Below are 23,379 nucleotides of genomic sequence, written 5' to 3'. Positions count from 1 at the left end.
TGAAGTGATTGAGACTGTAATTAATATTATGACTAATACAACCACTACTCAAGTACAAATACACTTTAGCGGATATAATGAGAAATGAGATGTTCACTCTTAGAAATGAAATGTTGTTAAATATAATGAATTGTCAATTCAGTTCTCAGTTAAATGCCATGAAATGTCAGGAAAATTATCTTCTTTAATTTCTGAAAGACATGAGTTTATAGCGAAATTTGTGTTCAGATGATGAGTGTCTACAGAGGTTTCAAAGCTAATGTTGCTGTGTAATACTTTCACAAATGATGTCATATCATTGGAACAAGTTTACGTGAATACTGAAGTCACTGCACTGAGGCACGCAAATTAAGATTTATCTAAGAAAATTAAACAGTTACGTGGCTAGCATACACTTCAGCAGAATCTGTATGTAAGTTAGATCCTAAAGCAGAAAAGTTCACTATGTAACAACAAGCTAACATTAAATTGAAATTACATGCACAACTTGGAAACTATCACAAAGAGTATTCTGAGTGGTCTCTACTAACGATAAGTTTGGATTCTGTCAAGTGTAGTTCACAAGTCTATGAAAAGTCGTTAACGCAGAGTTAAATCAGTTAAAAACCATACTAAACAAAGTGAGGAGTTAATTCCATGACAAAATTAAAGAAATTCACCAAGAGTTGGCAAAGGTTAAGCAGTGTGTCAACGGTTCGTCACCCATTATTGTTATACCATATAGAAATATTAGTCCTATGACTTTTGAGCAAGGGAGTGAAGTGTATCACAATGACAGATCACCTAATCATTTGTTGTATGTTATGAGGCAGTCCACAATTGTCATCCGACTTACTGGAATAAAGCTTACTTAAAAATAGGCTGTTTCGAGGATTGACCTCTGAACAAAAAAGAATGCATCCTGTTACATTCATTATGGCTTTTAAAAATATAGTGCCCAGGTAATGGAATGATAAACAAAGAATTCAGTAAACCACACGTTTTATCCAAAGAGAAGATACCCTTTGGGCCATTGCGCCAGCCGAGAATTGCCAATATAGTGCTCAATTTGAATGGTCATTTTTAGCAGAGTATTGATCTGAGTCTGTACAGGAATGACTTAGGAAAGAGGTATTTAATTTGGAGCCCTTTAACAGAAAACTGGATAGGATCCACAAGTGTTTTGAAAAATATATGAACAATACCAGAGACTGGGATGGGGCTTTCACTAACCATAGCGTCCTCGAAATTTTAAAAGTGAAATTTGTTATTCGATCTCTAGGCTAAGTTAGTACAAGTACCAGAAAATGACCTTGATCTCTTTATGTCGATCTTGGATTCTCTTGATCTCATACAGGAGGATTCGAGAGTGAGCAAATCAGTGTGGCACAATCTTCACCACCACAGCCGCAGAGCTACAACCACAGCGCCCTAAAAGACAACAGAATACATTACGTAATGCAGTGGGGATCCTATGCGAAATTCGTGGCACATAGGTCGTGGATCATCTGAATTTAATAAAAGAAAGCGAGGTAACAGCCTGTATTCTCCGGGATATTATGAAAATCGGAATGACCATTGGTAAACCCACCGTAACAACCAGAATAACAACAACAACAACAGATGGGATTCACCCCTGGAAGATCACGACCAACAATAAACTCAAAATCAAAATAACAACAATAATATATCTGTGTTCTGTGTGCCAGTACATGCTCACGCTATTAAGGTGGCTGGTGAACTGAACATCCGACATTAAATACAATTGATGTGGCAGATGAACCACGCCCCTCAATAAACTAGACATGCACACATTAAGCCATCAAATTCTGACCATGGGATGATTCGGTGTCAACACTGAAAATCCAATAAAGTTACTGTGTTGTAACGATGATACCAATATCAGGGACGACTTAGCCACAGATCAGTTTAAGTGCAGTAATAAAATAAATTTGCTGACCAGTTAGGTACAAATTATAGAAGAAAAAAGTAGTATAGCAGAATCATAAACAATGATTCGATCATGGCGAGTTTTAAAGTTGTGAGCCTTCTGGTGCAATTTGATTACATAGTGACATCACTTACACAAGCCGGTACTGTACCCATGATGTCACAACCCATGCCCCCTTTGTAAGGTGTCATCATGTACATGGGAGTGAGATTCTGTGCCACCAGCAACCTGAAACATAGTTTCCTCATCGAACATTCTGCCTCATGAGTAAGTTTCATCCCACATGTCCGCTCACAGCATCAAAAAAACATAAAGATAATGACAATACTGCAGCACCATGTTCATATGGATCTTTTCATGTTGATATGAATCTTGCACCATCTGATCAACCTATACTGCTTATCAAAAATATTTAAACAACATAAAAACGGTGTAACTTACGGTATTTTCGCATCAATAATATGTAAGTGCGTGCACAACCCTCCTCCCGCCCCCACACCCACCCACCCACCTACACACACACACACACACACACACACACACACACACACACACACACACTTACATATGTAATAACACTCACGCTCATTATCAAACTAACAAACGAACACAAATATATTTTGCGCTCCGAATCAAAGCCCAATATTTTACCAGCCCTAAAAATGAAACAGACAGTCGCAGCCCATACTTTACTGGCGGGTAAAACAAAATAGTCAATCAGTATGAAACAAACACCTTGGCCATGTAAAAATATCTGAACGATCTGAATTTTGAGTAAACTGGCGCCATGTTCTTTGATTGTTTATCAAAAATATTCCATGTCTAAAATGTTCGTCAAAAAATCAATCAGACAGAGTGTATGATCAATAAGTATGAGATTCAATCTTTGTACCACGCTTGTTGTAACGTACCATGCACACTGAAGTTAAATATTTCCACACATAAAATATTTGTATTATTTGTCAGAATAAACATGATACTTGTAGATCAAGTTATGCTTGTCATTGAGCCTAGTTCATCATTGTACCACACTTGGTGTGAAGCGCAATGGATCCTCAAATTATTTACACGCCTAAATTGTCTGTATTATTGTCCTTTAACAGGAAAAAACGCACGTTCACTGAAATAATGTGTCAGCTACTGGAAGAATTAAATTAGCTTGTAAGCTACACTTGAGATCTAAAGCAAGACTGTTCACACTCACATTATTTTCCACAACGTTATTTCCACGTCTAAATTATTTGTGCTATTGTTATACAGCTGCACGAAACGCATGTTGCTAAAGCAACACGCTAAGCAGGCAGTTTAAATTTTATCAGGTTTAAATCATGCTATGTACGAAAAATATCCTGACGAAGCCTATAACTGTGCAAACCAGATGTTGGTCAAAATAATATGCTAAGCCAGCATGTAGTGACAGTCTACACAAACAATTAGGCACACTGTATTACTGTCCTATAACTGTCAGCTACTGGAGGAGTGCAGTTAATGAGTACTGTAGAGCTGATGCTAGAAACATTGTTATGGACTTCTAAATTAAATGCCACAATTCTATTTCCACATCCAAATTGTTTTGTAATAGTATAAAACTTATATTCTCTGTTAAAATTACATGCTGCTGTACTAGCTGACGCTTTATCTTAGGCCTAAATGAGATTCTGATACTAGCACAAAAACGAACTGACCAAGCACGATTTCAGTGGTGGGGCAAGAAGATAACGCATAAGAAAATATTAATAACCATACTGACTAGCTAATATAGTTTCATTTTTATTAATTTTGATTATGGGCGTACATGAGGTAGCATGTTTATCTACTGAAATATTTTGTGACGTTTAAATAGAAAATACTGTACTAAAATGGTGCATTTTGACAAGATCTTGAAATCATAAATTGCATATTTTTGTAATATACAAGTATAACTTCATAACACACCAAATACGAAATGTAAACATATCATATTTCAAGAAAATTATGGGCAAGTTGCCACACAGAAAGTTCAATACCCCGAAAATTTTACCTTTGCACCAAAATAAAATTATTCATCAAAATAAAGATGTCAGCAAAGAACAAAAGTGGTCACTTCTTGTTATACACAAGTATAATTACAGATATCTGATCTTGATTATTTATCAAGATAAATAAATATGTAAAAAATAAAACACATGTGACACTATTGTTTCAACTTAGTTGTTCTATAGCAACAAAAAAAAAACATGTTCTGCATATCGGAGCTACCAATATAGCTTACATGTTAAGTGCACTTGTCAATGAGCAGAATCCGTTCTTCATACCACACTCTAAAGAAATAAATTTTTTTTATTTTTTTATCAAAATACATAAACATTTCGTGAAACAATACAACACTTAGAAGTTAAAGCAGACTTGGTGAGGACTGATGTATACTGTTATATAACTGAACAACAGTAATACACATTCGTACAGATAAAAAATGAGGATAACTATGATTTTAATCACCCACTTTCAACTGCTATCAAAAGTTAACCAAACATTATTATGATTCTATCTTAGGGCAAAAAACATATCTTCCAGTAAAAAACATTTGTCATCTTTTGCTGATTATACTAACTGATGCTAATGCATACAGTAATTTACAATACTAAGAAGGTAAGGCAGTAACAGTTGATACAGACATTCAGAACTGAGAGTGCTGTCTAACACCAGAATCTGACATAGTATGTGCCTTAACTCTACAGCTAGTGTCAGCTACCAGATCTCACATACTGTTCTAACATCAGAAGTTGATGGTGTACTTGGCATAACTTGGCAGTAGGTGTCAGCTACTGAATCTTAAAATTATTGTAGTGACAGAAGCTAACAGTGTATGTGATATAATTTGACTGTGGGTGTCAGCTACTGGATCACAAATAGCATTCTCAGTTACAGACACTTTCAAACATATAACAAAGTGCTCTATACATCTCTATGTTACAGCAAAATTATAACAATTTGCACCATGTTATAGCAAAAACTGTAACAAATTGATCCATACTGCTGTGCTACAGAAAAATTTGAACACATTATTCCATACACCAACATGTTACAATAAAGCTGTAATAAAGTGCCCCATACACCATTATGTGACACAAAATGGTAACAAATTGCCCTATGCATCACAAATGTATGATGGATGACTACTGTAGTGCAATTGTGATGAGTTAACACAATGACTTCCATTACCCCAAATGTTTGGTGAGTACTATTGGTAGCAATTTCAAACTAGAATTATGCACTGTTAGAATTTTACTCCGCCAGAATCCTTCAGAAAGGATGTTTCGAAGTGCACTGTTCCCGGAAAAGTTGTTCTTATTGATGAATCCTCTCAAACATAAGGCAACGCAATTTCCCCAGACTATACTGTGCCAACGATCCTTTGTCTAGATCCTTGGCCACATCTTTATGGCTTGCAGGAGCCAGTTGCTACATGGGCGGCGATAAATGTCTTCTCATCAGGATGACACCTGCTGTAAATCTTGTATCCATAAATTTCTGATGAACGGTGGTCGATGACATTAGAGAAGTTGGAGGAGCGACATGGATACCTGTATCTGTAGGCCGTAATACACTGAGAATTTTAGAGAACCTTTTATTCAGCAATGGGAGTATAATGGCCGGTGACGATAACGTTTTTAGCAGGACATGATCACTATCAACAGGAAAAAATCTCTTTTGTCTGCTCAGAACAGATTTACAAATTCAGCGAGCAGCCACCGATTTTATGTGAATTCCGCAGAAACAATTATTTGCTATTTTCAGTACAAAAAACTGTGCGTGTTATTGGCAACGGAGCCCATCTCTCTCGTTTCAGCGCCCGTGCACTGTTGAGGCGCAAAAAAATTGAAGTTACGATTTGTGGTCGCGGTGCGACGGCCAGTTCTTGCTTTACACCTGATGGAACGTCTTGCGGTATAAAATGGAAGACTTAATGAGAGGTTTCAGCTTGCGTATTTTTTTAGTTTCGGCAGCGAGGCTTATAAGCTATCGAGAGAGGCCACGACATGCAATTAACGGGTAGTTCATAGTTTTATTGCCACGATAGCGTTACACGTTTCGGAGATCTCACTCCACTTCGTATTTAGAAGAAAGCCTAATGACCGTCCTCGACAGGTAACCATTATCTTATACCTTAAAGCGTTTATCGTCTCATTTTATTGATAGTTTTATTCATCTTAGCTTCGATACTGTAGCACAGTTGACGTGGTCTTATTGCATGTACCCAGGTTCTAATGGAAAATGAAGCTCAAACAGCTCTAAAGACATCTCAGAGGTACACCACGTACGTAAAAAGGTTTGATAGACGGCAGTAAAGCCAGTGATTCAGTGCACTATTTTGTGGACACAGCGAAAGCTATGATACGGAAATCTGTCCTGCTTGCGTCTAGTAAACTCTTTTTTGCTATTTTTTAAAGGTAATTACTCAGTTCATGGCGTGAATGCAATTTCGTCTGGCTCGAACGGTACCACGCCTAATGGAGACTGAAAGAGACTGAATCTGTTATATGGCGACTTTAAGTAGCGTTTTACCAACCTTGGAAAAAAAAGCGTAAAGTGAATTTTATAACTATTCTCTCTCTCTCTCTCTCTCTCTCTCTCTCTCTCTGTGTGTGTGTGTGTGTGTGTGTGTGTGTGTGTGTATGGTGTCCAAGAAAAAGTGTCGAAAGCTTTGAGAGGTGGTAGTACATATCGAAACAAGAAAAATAAGTCCAATAAACATGGGTCCGGAAATGCATACTTTCTGAGATAAATCCAATAAACATGCTTCGGGAAACCCACAATTTCTGCAAAAAACACATGTTTGCAGGATCTGTTCAACGTGACTTCCATTCACGTCAATGCACGCCTCTGACCTCCGGCGTAATGAATGGTAGCCTTTGAAGCATATCCGGTTACTGTTGTAATTGCTGGCACGCAGTGAAGACACAGACATCTTTGATCGACGTGGCGCAGACCAATTCCTTCAAGTGTCCCCACAACCAAAAGTGACCCCCCCCCCCTCCCACCGGCCCCCTGCCGATCGATCCAGCGGTCCTAAAATGTCTGCGACGAATGTTCGTGCACATTATGACGAAAATGTGCTGATGTGCCATCATGCACTAATCACAATTTTATTCTTTGCTGCAAATGCACAGCCTCCCTCAAGACAGGCAATGTATTAATGAGAAAGTTCAAAAATGCACACCAGTTAGGCTTTGTGGTAGCATGCATGGCCCTACTAATCCGTCGCCAAATACGCCTGCCCATACGTTGATTGAGAATCGGTCTTGATGCCCTCTTTCCGGATTTGGTTGGGGATTTACATCTGCCCATGCATATAGGCTATGGAAATTCACAACACCATGTTGTAAAATAAAATCTTGGGTGTGAACAGTGGGTCTATGGTACACTTCTCTAACAGCCATTGACAGAACCGCCGTCTGCCATGATGAGCCTGTGGCCTTAGGGACAGAATGCGCTGTAGATGATATGGTTACAGCAATTGTTCATGATGTGCCCCAGAGATAATATAGAATGAGACTTGCCTTCTGCTGTTGCTAAGCAAAGCACACTGGTCCCAGGGTTTCTTCCACTGAATGTAGCACACGCTCCTTAATGTCAGGCGTGCGGTCTTTGTGGATCTTCCACTGTCAGTCTTCTGAGGGCAAGAGTACTTGTATCTCTCAGACGCTGGAAAAGTCTGCTGAGCAGCTCATAAGAGAGCACTCTGCGCTGTGGATATTTTTCAGTGTAGAGGGCAAAGGCTCGCAGGCTTCGTCCATTTGCTAAACCGTAGCAGAATATCATATCCGCCATTTCACTTGTCGAGAAGTAGGCTTCCAAAGCTAACAAGTGATGGAAGAGAGAAAATATAAATGCACTACACCATTTGCAAATACAAACAGCGGAATAGCAGTAAACATATAGTGTTCAAATGTTCAAATGTGTGTGAATACTTAAGGGACCAAACTGCTGAGGTCATCGATCCCTAGACTTACACACTACTTAAAATGACTTATGCTAAGAATAATACACACACCCATGCCCGAGGGAGGGCTCGAACCTCCGGCGGGAGGGGCCGCGCAATCCGTGACATGGCGCCTCAAACAGCGCGGCCACGTAGTGTCCGAATTATTCGAGAAAAACGTACAAAAGTGACCTTAAACGCGTTTTTCTTCAATAACTCGAAAACCGTGGCCCGCGAAAATGCATTCCTTGTAGAAAATTTAACTACATTAAATTTCTTAGAAATGTTTCCTGTTCACTTCTTCTGTAGGAGCGACAGAATGTGAGAATCTCATGCATGGTTTTTGAAGGCGATGCGGATCGCATGAAACATATCAGTAGGAGCAGCTGTATAAGCCTGTATACTTCGTTTTTGAGACGATCCCAGACAAAAAAATCCGAATGGCTGAGATCAGATGATCTTGAAGGCCCTGCTTAATCCATCCAATCTTGGTACATTAGATGTTATAAGACAGCAACAGAAAGTGCATATGCCCAGTAATGCATGAACCAAAAATACAGTCATGGGCCATGCATGAAATACGAGCTAAATCAGATGGGGACCATAAACAAAAACTTTACATTCCAAATATATTTGTTCTAACTAAAACAAAATTTCATACATACGTCAGTGGCTGCTCCTAGCTACAAATTCGCATTTAGACTGTCGTGGAAGTGGCTCGTTTGAGAAGCCATGTATATTCGACCGTTTTTGCTTGCATTACTGAATATTTTCACTTGTGCCAGTTTTCGATTTACATTGTCATAGACACCATACATAGTTGTCATAATACGGCACTGTCATGATATTCTGTTCAGTGTAATAAAACTGTAAACATTTTCAGATTGCTTTACATTTCCATACATACCTAACATTGTTGCAAATAGCTGGTTGCCAGTCCTGTTGGTGAGAGTGTACAGAAACAGATCGTTGTAATAAGTGAGCCACAACACCACAGCAAATACAAAGTAAACTGCACCGACAAAATTTCGACGTTTGTTCAGATATATTTTTTGTGTATTTTCGTGTATGGAATCAGTGGTCTCCGGTGGCTCTTTACAGAGTAGCCATTTACTAAAATCTTTATTGCACTTTAAATACCTGTACAATAGTGCAAATATCAACGGTAAGTGCTGCGTATCTTGTTTGGGAAAAAAACGTATTGCGTCTCTCACTGCTGTTAAAATCAGCAGTGCAGCCTTTTCGTCCTCAAGCTTGCATTCAGTACTGTACGGTTGTGTTTCGGGTTTGTTTCTCCCGCAGTATGGATAGATTTCCTGTTGACGAATTTTAAAAGTTGCAGATGTAACAGTGCTGTGACGGTGGGAAAAGCTTAGAGTAGTGTCGTTGGACTGTTACTTGCCCTGCATTCAGTGAGCCCATAGAGGAGATGCACATCGGCCAATTCTTCATCAGCGGACCTATCCGTAATGCTGTGTATCACTGTTAATGTACAGGCTGAAGCGCCAAATAAACTGGTACAGGCATGCGACTCAAATACAGAGATACATAAACAGGCAGAATACGGCGCTGCGTTCGGCAACGCCTATATAAGAGAACAAGCGTCTGGTGCAGTAGTCTCCCACCCCCGCCCACTGCCGCGCCTGTATTTCCACGTTCCACCCAGTCTCCATCTCTCCACCCTCCTTACCCTCTCCGAAGGTGGCTTCCGCCAGTTCCCCCTCCCTGATGATGTCCTCCTCCCCTCCATCTACCCCTCCCATCAACTTTGATCCTCCCCTCCCACTTCCTGTGTCTTTTCCTTTGGGCACCCTCCCTCCCTTCTCTCTCCTTTTCCCCCCATCCCCCCTTCCTCCACCCCTCTTCCCCCGAGCTTCCCCTTCCCCTTCCTCCCTCCCCCCTATCTCCCCTGCCCGTGGCATCTCTGCTCTCCCCTCTCCCTCTCCCACCCCGGCCCCCCTCCCCTCCTCTCTTGGCAGGTCCCGGGACTCGTACACGATCAGTGGACATTCGCGCACTACTGTTCACCTGTGCCGTCGCAGTCAACCGTGTTTTGTGCGTCGTGTCAACGGGTTTTAGTGTTTTTTCTCGTCCAGCGTGAATGGCTTCATGTTTATTGTTTTTCGTGTCTACAGTTTTTGCCCGCCATTTTTATTGTATTATCTGTACCACCTTTACGTCATATTTATTGTACCACTCGCGGCTGAAGAGCAGTGTATTATGCTGCTGACAGCCCACCTTTGTGTAAGGTGATTAAAATAACAATAAAGAAAAAATACTGGTGCAGTAGTTAGATCGGTTACTGCTGCTACAATGAATGGCAGGTTATCAAGATTTAAGCGAGTCTCATCGTGGTCTTGCAGTCGGCGCACGAGTGATGGGACACAGCATCTCCGAGGTAGCAATGAAGTGGGGATTCTCCCGTACGACCATTTCACGAGTGTATCTTGAATATCAGGAATCCGGTAAAACATAAAATCTCTGACACCACTGCGGCCCGCAACAACGGGACCAACGACGACGGACGAGAATCGTTAAACGTGACAGAAGTGCAACCCTTCTGCAAATTGCTGCAGATTTCAATGCTGGACCATCAACAAGTGGCAGCGTCCGAACCATTCAACGAAACAACGTCGATATGGGCTTCCGGTGCCGAACGCAAATTCGTGTACCCTTGATGACTGCGTGACTCAAAGCTTTAGGCCTCGCCTGGGCTCCCCAACACCGACATTGGACTGTTGAAGACTAGAAACATGTTGCCTGGCCGGACGAGTATCGTTTCAAATTGTATCTAGCCGATGGACTTGTACGGATATGGAGACAACCTCATTAATCCATGGACCTTGCACGCCGGCAGGGGACTGTTCAAGCTGGTGGAGGTTCTGTAATTGTGTGAGTTGTGTGCATTTGGAGTGATATGGGACCCCTGATACGTCTAGATACGACTCTGACATGTGACATGTACATACGCATCCTATCTGACCACCTGCATCTATTCATGTGTATTGTGCTTTCCGAGGGACTTGGACATTTCCAGAAGGACAAAGCGACACCCCACACGTTCAGAATTGCTACAGAGTGGCTCCAGGAACACAGAGTTTAAACAATTCCACTGGCCACCAAACTCCCCGGACATGAACATTGTTGAGCATATATGGGATGCCTTGCAACGTGCTGTACAGAAGAGATCTGCACCCCTCGTACTCTTACGGATTTATGGACAGCCCTGCAGGATTCATGGTGTCAGTTCCCTTCAGCACGACTTCAGGCATTAGTCAGGTCCACGGCATATTGTGTTGCAGCACTTCTGCGTGCTCGTGGGGGCCCTACACGATATTAAGCAGGGGTGTCAGTTTCTTTGGTTCTTGAGTGTATAACTAAGATTGACGGGAAAAAAAGTCCGGGCGAAAAATTGACAATCCTTTTTTCAACAGCAAACATCTTGACTGAATGTGAAAAGATCGTTTCCAAACGAGACATTCAGCACACACCGCAGACATTTGTACTGTTGTGCAGATACTTTCAGTGCGATACAGTTGCATAGAAAAAATTAGGGTAAAAAATGAAACGAATTGTTATTATTGTGTATCGAGCTACCGGATACCAAGGGTCGCTATACTCAAATAATCAGAAAATATCCGTGAATAGTTTTTCGGTGGAGTTCGGGTTGACCTCGAATAGCCGGCCGCGGTGGTCTAGCGGTTCTGGCGCTGCAGTCCGGAACCGTGGGACTGCTACGGTCGCAGGTTCGAATCCTGCCTCGGGTATGGGTGTGTGTGATGTCCTTAGGTTAGTTAGGTTTAAGTAGTTCTAAGTTCTAGGGGACTTATGACCTAAGATGTTGAGTCCCATAGTGCTCAGAGCCATTTGAACCATTTTGACCTCGAATATACCAGTTTTTGAGTTCCTACAGTTCCGAGCTGTTGTGAGAAACGTAATATAGAAGTCATCTTCATATTCATTTTCTTTTTATGTTACCACGATTTCCATTCTAGGAAAAGTAGGTGAGGCGACAAACAGAGTGGTGTATTCATCGGAAGCAGCTAGAATAAAACGTAAGCAGACTCACCACACGCAAGAAAATAACATTCTGGAACCACACAGACGTGGCGTGCACGACATAAAAGCAATTCTGCAGAAATGACCGTTGCAACTAGTGAGCAGTTGTCTTCCGAACGTGAAGACCTACTTTTCTTCTTCAGATCACAATACCCTAACCCATATTTCATTCGTCTCTAAAGAAGTTAGAGATGCTAAACATTCGGCTTCGGTCAACATTTCTTGAAGCATGTCCTGTTTCCTTTTTTTTTCATTTTTCCATGTGTTAGGTAAATTTGCTGCTATGTTGGCGGGGTTCTGTGTTGTTTGTCTTGTGTGTTGTGACTAACACGTTTGCCGGTGAACGTACATATGACGTGGCGTTAACTCCTCTTAGATGAGAAAACACAGAAGGCAGGTAATGAAAACGTCTCACCTACTCAGCAATACTAACATTATTTCAAGAATACCATTTTGGCCATTCTCGGCAAAAAGAGACAGTTAAATGAAAAGAACACTTTATAGTAATATCTTTACACTGACCTTTTAATAGCACGCTTTTTACGGCAGCGTACATTCCTAAGCCTAACTTCGTTTTCAGGGCTTCAGTTGCCTTCAGATAACCTTCATGGAAACGTCACCGCAACAGAAATGTATTTCTATAAATTTAGCTACATGTTCTCATACAAGCGTTTGGAAAGTTTAGAAAGACATTACATGCGTGAAAATTTTATTTTTCTGAACTTGCGTCCCCATTTTGTATTTTTTGATATACGAGTAAAAGAAAGAAAACATTCCAGAACCAATTAACTTCTTTTACACTAAAAATAATACGTAACCGTTAAGTTTGAAACAGTTGTCACTCGCTACGACGATAAATTTGCATGTATAATACACTCTGTGGATGATATTATCTCTGAGTTTCTTGTTATTCTTGCATGAATACTGGGTAATTAAGATAATTCTTCCCATAAAATATTTCTGGAATTTTTTGAGATTATTAAATTTCCTTTCACAGAGGCGAATTCCAAAAAAAGTCCATAGTAATCGATGTCTTTTGTGATATCTACCATATCTTCACTGTACAGATATTAGGATTAACTTCGCTTTTCGAACTGAACTATAGCAGTTTCTGCTGTTAATTTCGCAGATTTCAAAGAGACAAATACCAATGCGTTTCTTTCTCAGAAATCCGACAAGTAGCTTCCCAGAAGTTACAGTATTCATAACGTAAGATTAATCTGTTTTGAAATCAAACGGACCTTCGTCAGTTTACACCCAAACTAGCTACCTCCCCTGCTTCTCACGGCCAGACGACTTGTCTCGTATAGCAGTAATAAATTGTATACACAAAACTTCCTCGGGAAGAAATCTATTATTGAAAAGTGTAGCAAGATTCCTAAAGTAGTTTCTGATATTAACCTTCACACAGAGACCTAAAAACGCGACTTGAGACTTTAGATTGTGTAGCGATTTTTTTGTAAGCATTGCTTCTCTTGCTTTGTAGACAGGATTTTGTGACACTAAAGTAGCTGCGGCCCGGAGATCCGAATGCAGGGCTAATTTAGCTCCGGAAAATGTTACCTTACTATCACAAATCATGATTCAAAGGTGATGACATGTTCGATATGCCTGCCATCATTGACGATGATGTGGCGCAGACGAACAGCGAAATGCTGTATGACCCGCTGAAATGTCGGAACATCGGTGCCGCAGCGCGGTTTGAGGCGCCATGTCACGGATTGTGTGGCCCCTCCCACTGGAGGTTCGAGTCCTCCCTCTGGCATGGGTGTGTGTGTTGTTCTTAGCATAAGTTACTTTAAGTTAGTTTAAATAGTGTGTAAGTCTATGGATTGATGACCTCAGCAGTTTGATCCCTTAGGAATTCAGACACATTTGAACATTTGAACATCGATGCGGTCAATGACCTCCTGAATGGCTGTTTTCAACACAGCAAAGGTTTCGGGGTTATTGCTGTACACCTTGTCTTTAATATAGCTCCACAGAAAGAAGTCGCATATGTTCAGATCGGGAGAATATGGCAGTCAATCGAAGCCCATGCCACTGGTTTCTGGGTACCCCACAGTCAAAACGCTGTCCCCAAAGTGCTCCACCAGGACATCAAACACTCTACATCTACATCTACATCTACGTGATTACTCTGCTATTCACAATAAAGTGCCTGGCAGAGGGTTCAATGAACCACCTTCATGCTGTCTCTCTGCCGTTCCACTCTCGAAGGGCACCCGGGAAAAACGAGCACTTAAATGTTTCTGTGCGAGCCCTGATTTCTCTTATTTTATCGTGATTATCATTTCTCCCTATGTAGGTGGGTGCCAACAGAATGTTTTCGCAATCGGAGGAGAAAACTGGTGATTGAAAGTTCATGAGAAGATGCCGTCGCAACGAAAAACGCCTTTGTTTCAATGATTGTACTCCAATTCACCTATCATGTCCTTGACACTGTCTCCCCTATTTCGCGATAACACAAAACGATCTGTCCTTCTTTGTACTTTTTCAATATCATCCATCAGTCCCACCTGATACGGATCCGACACCGCACAGCGATACTCCAGAACTGGGTGGAGAAGTGTAGTGTAAGCAGTCTCTTTAGTAGATATGTTGCACCTTCTAAGTGTTCTGCCATTGAATCGCAGTCTTTGGTTTGCTGTATCCACAACATTATTTATGTGATCGTTCCAATTTAGGTTATTTGTAATTGTAATCCCTAAATATTTAGTTGAATTTACAGCCCTCAGATTTAGGTGACGTATCGCGTAATCGAAATTTAGCTGATTTCTTTTAGTACTCATGTGAATAGCTTCACACTTTTCTTTATTCAGGGTCCATTTCTAATTTTCGCATCATACAGATATCTAAATCATTTTGCAATTCGATTTGATCATCTGATGACTTTACAAGACGCTAAATGACAGCATCATCTGCAAACAATCTAAGACGGCTACTCAGATTGTCTTCTACCTCGTCAGTATAGATCTGTGTTGCATGAAGCACATTCTGTCGAAATCAGGGTCACTTTGGATAACGGGGATGAAATATTCTTCCAAAATCTTCACCCACCGTTCGGTAGTCACCGTGCCTTCAAGGAACATCGCACCGATTATTCCGTCACTGGACATTGCACACCTCAGTCAGCCGTTGAGGATTCCAGCCATGGAATTTGAACGTCCTAACACAAACCGTTCAGAAGTTATGACGATTTTATTTCATGTAGTTCAATAACTGTCACTCTGTATCTTCACTCAACGCGAAGCAATTAGTGGAACAAACGAGTATCATCAAACTCTTTCCCTTGCCTTCACAGAATTTGAAAAAGCATTCGATTCGATCGTTCATCCAGCTGTGTCTGAAGCTCTAACAGAGCAAGTAACAGCACAGACCTATGTTAAAGTTTGTACAACAAATACAAAAACCTCAGCAGTTACAGGAACGAATGAATTTCCTATCGAAAAGGGAGTAAAACAAGTTGATCCTACATCTACAAAACTATTTTCAGCAGTCTTCGAAAAAGCAATGTCTAAATTACATTGGAAAACAAAGAGAATCCAAATTCTGGTGAAGAAAGTACATAGCATGAGCTGTGCTCATGATATTGTACTATTTGCAAATACTATAGAACAAATTCAAATACTGATTAGTGAACTTGTTTCAGTCTGCTCTGAAGCTGGCCTAAAATGAACTGTGGTAAAACCAATATCGTGATAAATGAATGAACACTGGAGGGAAGTGAATCTGTCGAAAGTACGCAACTTCAAAGGGTCACAGAATGTGTGTATCTGGATCAACTGCTATATATGAAAGAAGACCTAAAACCAGAACTATTGCGACGTATTAAATTAGACTGGCAGGCTTATGGAAGATGCACTTCAGTTCTGAAGTCCAACATGGCGGCGAACCTGAAGTAAACTGTTTTTGACCAATGTTTCATGCCATTTATAACTTACGCCCCTGAGACATGGACATTAAATGAGTCCATTGTCACGGAATTAATAGCAACCCAAAGAGGAATGGGAAGATCAGGTCTTGGGCAACACAAAGAAAGACAGAACCAAAGCAGCTGATATAAGACAACGAGGCTCAGTGCCATAATGGAAAGAGTGAATACCTTGAAGTTGCCTGATCATGTCGCTAGAGGAAAAGACGGTAGGTGCTCAAAACTATTACTAGATTGGAGCCCAGTTTACGGAAAAAGACCAAGGGAAAGACCACTGGACAGATTGGAGAAGCACTCAAAAAAGACAGCCGATCTGAACTGTTGTCGGGAAGCTCAAGATCGGCAGAAATGGAAGAACTGGAAGGGATCCTACGTTGCACGCCACAGCACGAGGAGGAGGAGGAGATTAGTGTTTAACGTCCCGTCGACAACGAGGTCATTAGAGACGGAGCGCAAGCTCGGGTGAGGGAAGGATGGGGAAGGAAATCGGCCGTGCCCTTTCAAAGGAACCATCCCGGCATTTACCTGAAGCGATTTAGGGAAATCACGGAAAACCTAAATCAGGATGGCCGGAGACGGGATTGAACCGTCGTCCTCCCGAATGCGCCACAGCACGAAGTGGTCAAATTAGCTGATGATGATGATGATAATACATATATATCTGTGTTTGTGTGTGTGTCTGTGTGTGTGTGTGTGTGTAGTCTTTCGATTGGTTTGATGCGGCCCGCCAAGAGTTTCTCTGCTGTCCCAATCTCTTCATCTCATAGTAGCTCTTCCAGCCAACGTACCCAATTTTTTGTTTGATGTTTTTCAATCTCTATCTTCCTCTGCAATGTTTACCGTCTACAGCTCCCTCTAGTGCAATGAAAGTTATCCCTGACGTTCCTTTCTTCACTAATTCTGAGAAGAACCTGCTCGTTCCTTGCCTTATATCAGTCCACCTGATTTTCAGTACACCACATTGAAATGGTCAAATCTTTCTTTTAAGTTAAATAGTATATCTACTGAGCACGGTAGGCAGAGCTAGGTTTGTGGAGTAGGAAAGGTGCTGAGATTCACATGTAACTGCCTTCAGTTAAATATCTATTGAAAATTAAAGGTGCAGGCCGTGAAATACCATTTGACATTTCCTAGGAAGCTCCCTTAAACAATAATTCAGTACAACCTTGTTTATCTTTAAAAAATTTTAAACATAAAAATTTAAACTCCCATTAGAAAAAAATTAAAATTGATTTAGACAGAATAAAATTCTTAAAAATTCCTTGTAAGCTTTCAAAGACAAAGGCCATAATACAGTCACATACAAACGCTTTCCAAAGGCCAACGCTTTGAATAATTCAAGTGCCACACGCCTAGGCAGGCGCTACTTTGAGACGCGAAGGACTAGTTAGACTGTGATCCAACACAACCGCCAAGTAACCAGGCCCCTGCATTACCACGGCCTCCACATACCATAAACTCAATAACAAAATTCAGTAAGGTTTCCTTCAACACATGAGCACTGCTTAACCACTAAAATAAGAAATAATTAGGTGAACTAAAATTACTCTTGCTTGGTTTTAAAACTTAATCCCAAAAACGCACGGTAAATCTTACTTTTAACAAACAAGGTGAACGAGCACCAAGATTAATTATCATCACTTAAGGTCGCCTTTATGGCACAATAGTTTAAAACATACAGTTTGACTGTGATTATAATCACGGCAACAGAAATCGTTAGTACTATAGCAACCTCAGAATTGAATAATCACTTGACAATCCTTTAACGGCACAATAGTTTACAAGTATCTAGACTTGTCGGTGAGAGCTAGTTCCTGCCCTACGTACGTGACAAAATCTGTGTAACAGTTCACTTCAAGGGCCCTAGTCAGCTGATAACCATTTCCAATAATAACATTATTTTTAATTAATACACACCTACAACTTTGTACACTGCCTTAGCTGACATACGTGTGACGTTTAGGTTATGCCACACAATGCACAGCGTCAACATGAGGCGTAAAATTACCAAATATAAAATATACCGCTGAAAACCAGGATGCCAGTAACAGTTTTTCATATGCAGACCAAGCTCACCACTGCACGTTTGACTAGAAAAAGCATTTAGTAAATCTGCAGTGCGTCTACCACATTTACGACGGATTCAGACTTCAGCAAAATTAGAGTGGCATTCGATACAAGGCCGCGTACCCGTCCAAGGAACAACAAAGGCTCCACACCCGAGGTCAATGTCTCCACATACTTCGCGAAGCGAAGGTTCACAGTACCTTCCTGCCTTCTTAAGGGATCCAGAATCAATTGCTTTCAACTGGCCAGCCCCCCCCCCCCCCTCTTCTCTCTGTCTCTGTCTCTCTCTCTCTCTCTCTCTCTCTCTCTCTCCCTCCCTCCCTCCCTCTCTAATTGCGGATACACTTCATTATACTCGCTCTCCATCACTGAGCCAGCTGCCCAAACACATACACACACAGCTGCCTGACCACTGTCCACAGCAGATCACTTTCTTCACTTCCTGCACGCATGCGCCCGATCTTCAGCTTAACCTCGCGAGCCTCCACTCTCGTGAGGACCACCGCGCAACCACTCTGCCACTCGTCGATCAAACTTCATCTTGACCCAACGGCCATTTCGATACGGACACTGCACGGCTCACACGTCTCAAATGCTTCGATTCTCTTCTGTTCTACAGTCCACGATTCACTGCCATATAATGATGTACTTCAAAAGTTCATACAAATTTATTATTCAAATTAATGCCTATGTTTGATACTAGTAGCTTTGCCTTGGCCAGAAATGCCCTCTTCGCCTGTGTTGGTTTGCCTTTTATGTCCTCCTTGCTTGGTCCGTCATGGGTCATTTTGCTTCCAAGGTGGCAGAATTCGTTAACTTCGTATTCTTTGGGATCTCCAACTTTGAAGTTACATTTGTCGCTGTTCTTATTTCTACTACTTGTCATTACTTTAGTCTCTCTTCTCTTTACTCTCAGTCCATATTCTGCACTCACTAGACTTTTTATTCCATCTAACTCATCTTGTAATTCTTCTTCACTTTCACTGAGGATAGCAAAGTCATCAGCGAATCTTAACACTGACGTCATTTCACCCTGAATTTTAATTCCAATCTTGAATCTTTTTTTATTTCCATCATTGCTTCTTCGATGTATAGATTGAGCAGTATGGGTAAAAGACTGCATCCCTGTCTTACCCCCATTCGGATAGGAGTATTTTGTTCTTTATCTTCCAGTCTTATTGTTCTCTCTTAGGTCTGGAATACATTGAATATAGTGTATTCTGCCTTTCGCTGTAACTTACTCATTTTCTCTCAGAATTTCGAACATCTTGCACGCTTTTTCTAGGTCGACAAATCCTGTGAACTTGTCTTGATTTTTCTTCAGTTTGTTTCCATTATCAAGCGCAATGTCCGGACTGCCTCTTGCCCTTGCCTTTCCTAAAGCCAAACTGATACTCGTCTAATAGTTCCTTTATTTTCTTTTGGATTCTTTTGTATATTTTTCTTGGCAATAGCATGGGGCATGAGCTATGAAGCTGATTGTTTCACAGTTCTCGTACTTACCTTCCCTTGCTATCGTCGGAATTGTGGGGACGGTAGCTTACCGAAAGTCTGATGATATGTCGCCAGTCTCATAGATTCTTCTCATCAACTTCAAAAGTACACTCCTGGAAATTGAAATAAGAACACCGTGAATTCATTGTCCCAGGAAGGGGAAACTTTATTGACACATTCCTGGGGTCAGATACATCACATGATCACACTGACAGAACCACAGGCACATTGACACAGGCAACAGAGCATGCACAATGTCGGCACTAGTACAGTGTATATCCACCTTTCGCAGCAATGCAGGCTGCTATTCTCCCATGGAGACGATCGTAGAGATGCTGGATGTAGTCCTGTGGAACGGCTTGCCATGCCATTTCCACCTGGCGCCTCAGTTGGACCAGCGTTCGTGCTGGACGTGCAGACCGCGTGAGACGACGCTTCATCCAGTCCCAAACATGCTCAATGGGGGACAGATCCGGAGATCTTGCTGGCCAGGGTAGTTGACTTACACCTTCTAGAGCACGTTGGGTGGCACGGGATACATGCGGACGTGCATTGTCCTGTTGGAACAGCAAGCTCCCTTGCCGGTCTAGGAATGGTAGAACGATGGGTTCGATGACGGTTTGGATGTACCGTGCACTATTCAGTGTCCCCTCGACGATCACCAGTGGTGTACGGCCAGTGTAGGAGATCGCTCCCCACACCATGATGCCGGGTGTTGGCCCTGTGTGCCTCGGTCGTATGCAGTCCTGATTGTGGCGCTCACCTGCACGGCGCCAAACACGCATACGACCATCATTGGCACCAAGGCAGAAGCGACTCTCATCGCTGAAGACGACACGTCTCCATTCGTCCCTCCATTCACGCCTGTCGCGACACCACTGGAGGCGGGCTGCACGATGTTATGGCGTGAGCGGAAGACGGCCTAACGGTGTGCGGGACCGTAGCCCAGCTTCATGGAGACGGTTGCGAATGGTCCTCGCCGATACCCCAGGAGCAACAGTGTCCCTAATTTGCTGGGAAGTGGCGGTGCGGTCCCCTACGGCACTGCGTAGGATCCTACGGTCTTGGCGTGCATCCGTGCGTCGCTGCGGTCCGGTCCCAGGTCGACGGGCACGTGCACCTTCCGCCGACCACCGGCGACAACATCGATGTACTGTGGAGACCTCACGCCCCACGTGTTGAGCAATCCGGCGGTACGTCAACCCGGCCTCCCGCATGCCCACTATACGCCCTCGCTCAAAGTCCGTCAACTGCACATACGGTTCACGTCCACGCTGTCGCGGCATGCTACCAGTGTTAAAGACTGCGATGGAGCTCCGTATGCCACGGCAAACTGGCTGACACTGACGGCGGCGGTGCACAAATGCTGCGCAGCTAGCGCCATTCGACGGCCAACACCGCGGTTCCTGGTGTGTCCGCTGTGCCGTGCGTGTGATCACTGCTTGTACAGCCCTCTCGCAGTGTCCGGAGCAAGTATGGTGGGTCTGACACACCGGTGTCAATGTGTTCTTTTTTCCATTTCCAGGAGTGTAGTTTCATTTCTATTTGTCCGTATGATTTTATAAATTCCGAAGGAATGTTATCTATCCCTTTCACCTTATTTAATATCACGTTTTCCAAAAGCTTTCTTTCAATTTCTGATTCTAATACTCGATCCCCTATCTCCTCCATATCGACTGCAATTTCTTGCCGGCCGGGGTGGTCGAGCGGTTCTAAGCGCTACAGTCTGGAACCGCGCGACCGCTACGGTCGCGGGTTCGAATCTTGCCTCGGGCATTGATGTGTGTGATGTCCTTAGGTTAGTTAGTTTTAAGTAGTTCTAAGTTCTAGGGGACTGATGATCTCAGAAATTAAATCCCACAATGATCAGAGCCATTTGAACAATTTTTTTTTTTCCAATTTCTTCATCATCAGACGATTCCTCCTCCTAGTAGAGGCCGCCAGTGTACGCATTCCGCCTATCCGCTCTCTCCTTTGTGTTTAACAGTGGAATTCCCGTTGCGCTCTTAACGTTGCCACCCTTGGCTTTAATTTCCCTTTTCGGTGTGCTGAGTCAGTGCTAGTGTATAGACAAGGAAATACGTCGCGTCGGAGAAGGAGTAAACAGGTGGTCCACTCCCTATAAAGTAAGGCCAGTCTGTTAAAACAGCGCAGTCTCATTCGATTTATTCCTACTGTTTATACACAGTTTCAAATTCTTGCAAAGACGTTATTGCGCAAAATACTAGTGCTAAAATGAAAATGTTCGTGTCAACACCGATCACTAGAAACACCACACAAACCGTGCAGATCTTATCAGATGAGGTCAGGATCGTGACCAAGATGTTTAATTTCCATTTTGTGTACAGCAATTTCCCATGACTTGTCTGAAGAACTGACTCTTCGACACTCCATACCGTGGGATGGTAAGTTCAGAAAAAGGATAAGGTCTCAGTACTATCCGTTGCAAAGCTTTGGTGTAACGTTGTAGCGCGAAAGTGAGCTGTGAAATAAAAGATGTGTTTAATTACCATTTGTTGTTGTTCTGGTCTTCAGTCCTGAGACTGGTTCGATGCAGCTCTCCACGCTACTCTATCCTGTGCAAGCTTCTTCATCTCCCAGTACATACTGCAGCCTACATCCCTCTGAATGTGCTTAGTGTATTCATCTCTTGGTCTCCCTCTACGATTTTAGCCCCCACGCTGCCCTCCAATATTAAATTGGTGATCCCTTGATGCCTCAGAACATGTCCTATCAACCGATCCCTTCTTCTAGTCAAGTTGTGCCACAAACTCATCTTCTCCCCAATCCTATTCAGTACCTCCTCATTAGTTATGTGATCTACTCATCTAATCTTCAGCATTCTTCTGTAGCACCACATTTCGAAAGCTTCTATTCTTTTCTTGTCCAAACTAGTTATCGTCCATGTTTCACTTCCATACATGGCTACACTCCATACAGATACTTTCAGAAACGACTTCCTAACACTTAAATCTATACTCGATGTTAACAAATTTCTCTTCTGCAGAAACGCTTTCCTTTCCATTGCCAGTCTACATTTGCTATCCTCTCTACTTCGACCATCATCAGTTATTTTGCTCCCCAAATAGCAAAACTCCTTTACTAATTTAAGCGTCTCATTTCCTAATCTAATTTCCGCAGCATCACCCGACTTAATTTGGCTACATTCCATTATCCTCGTTTTGCTTTTGTTGATGTTCATCTTGTACCCTCCTTTCATGACACTGTCCGTTCCGTTCAACTGCTCTTCCAAGTCCTTTGCTGTCTCTGACATAATTACAATGTCATCGGCGAACCTTAAAGTTTTTATTTTTTCTCTATGGATTTTAATACCTACTCCGAATTTTTCTTTTGTTTCCTTTACTGCTTGCTCAATATACAGATTGAACAACATCGGGGAGAGGCTACAACCCTGTCTCACTCCCTTCCCAACCAATGCTTCCCTTTAATGTCCCTCGACTCTTAGAACTGCCATCTGGTTTCTGTACAAATTGTAAATAGCCTTTCGCTCCCTATATTTTACCCCTTTGGAATTTGAAATAGAGTATTCCAATCACCATTGTCAAAAGCTTTCTCTAAGTCTACAAATGCTAGAAACGTAGGTTTGCCTTTTCTTAATCTAGCTTCTAAAATAAGTCGTAGGATCAGTATTGCCTCACGTGTTCCAATATTTCTACGGAATCCAAACTGATCTTCCCCAAGGTCAGCTTCTACCAGTTTTTCCATTCTTCTGTAAAGAATTTATGTTAGTATTTTGCAGCCGTGACTTATTAAACTGATATTTCGGTAGTTTTCACATCTGTCAACGCCTGCTTTCTTTGGGATTGGAATTAATATATTTTTCTTGAAGTCTGATGGTATTTCGCCTGTCTCATATATTTTGTAAACGAGATCGTAGAGTTTTGTCTGGACTGGCTCTCCCAAGGCTGTCAG

The sequence above is a fragment of the Schistocerca nitens genome, chromosome 6 (assembly GCF_023898315.1).
Source record: "Schistocerca nitens isolate TAMUIC-IGC-003100 chromosome 6, iqSchNite1.1, whole genome shotgun sequence".
NCBI classification, from domain to species: domain Eukaryota; kingdom Metazoa; phylum Arthropoda; class Insecta; order Orthoptera; family Acrididae; genus Schistocerca; species Schistocerca nitens.
The sequence above is the reverse complement of the archived record's forward strand: the minus strand, read 5'-3'. Positions refer to the sequence as shown.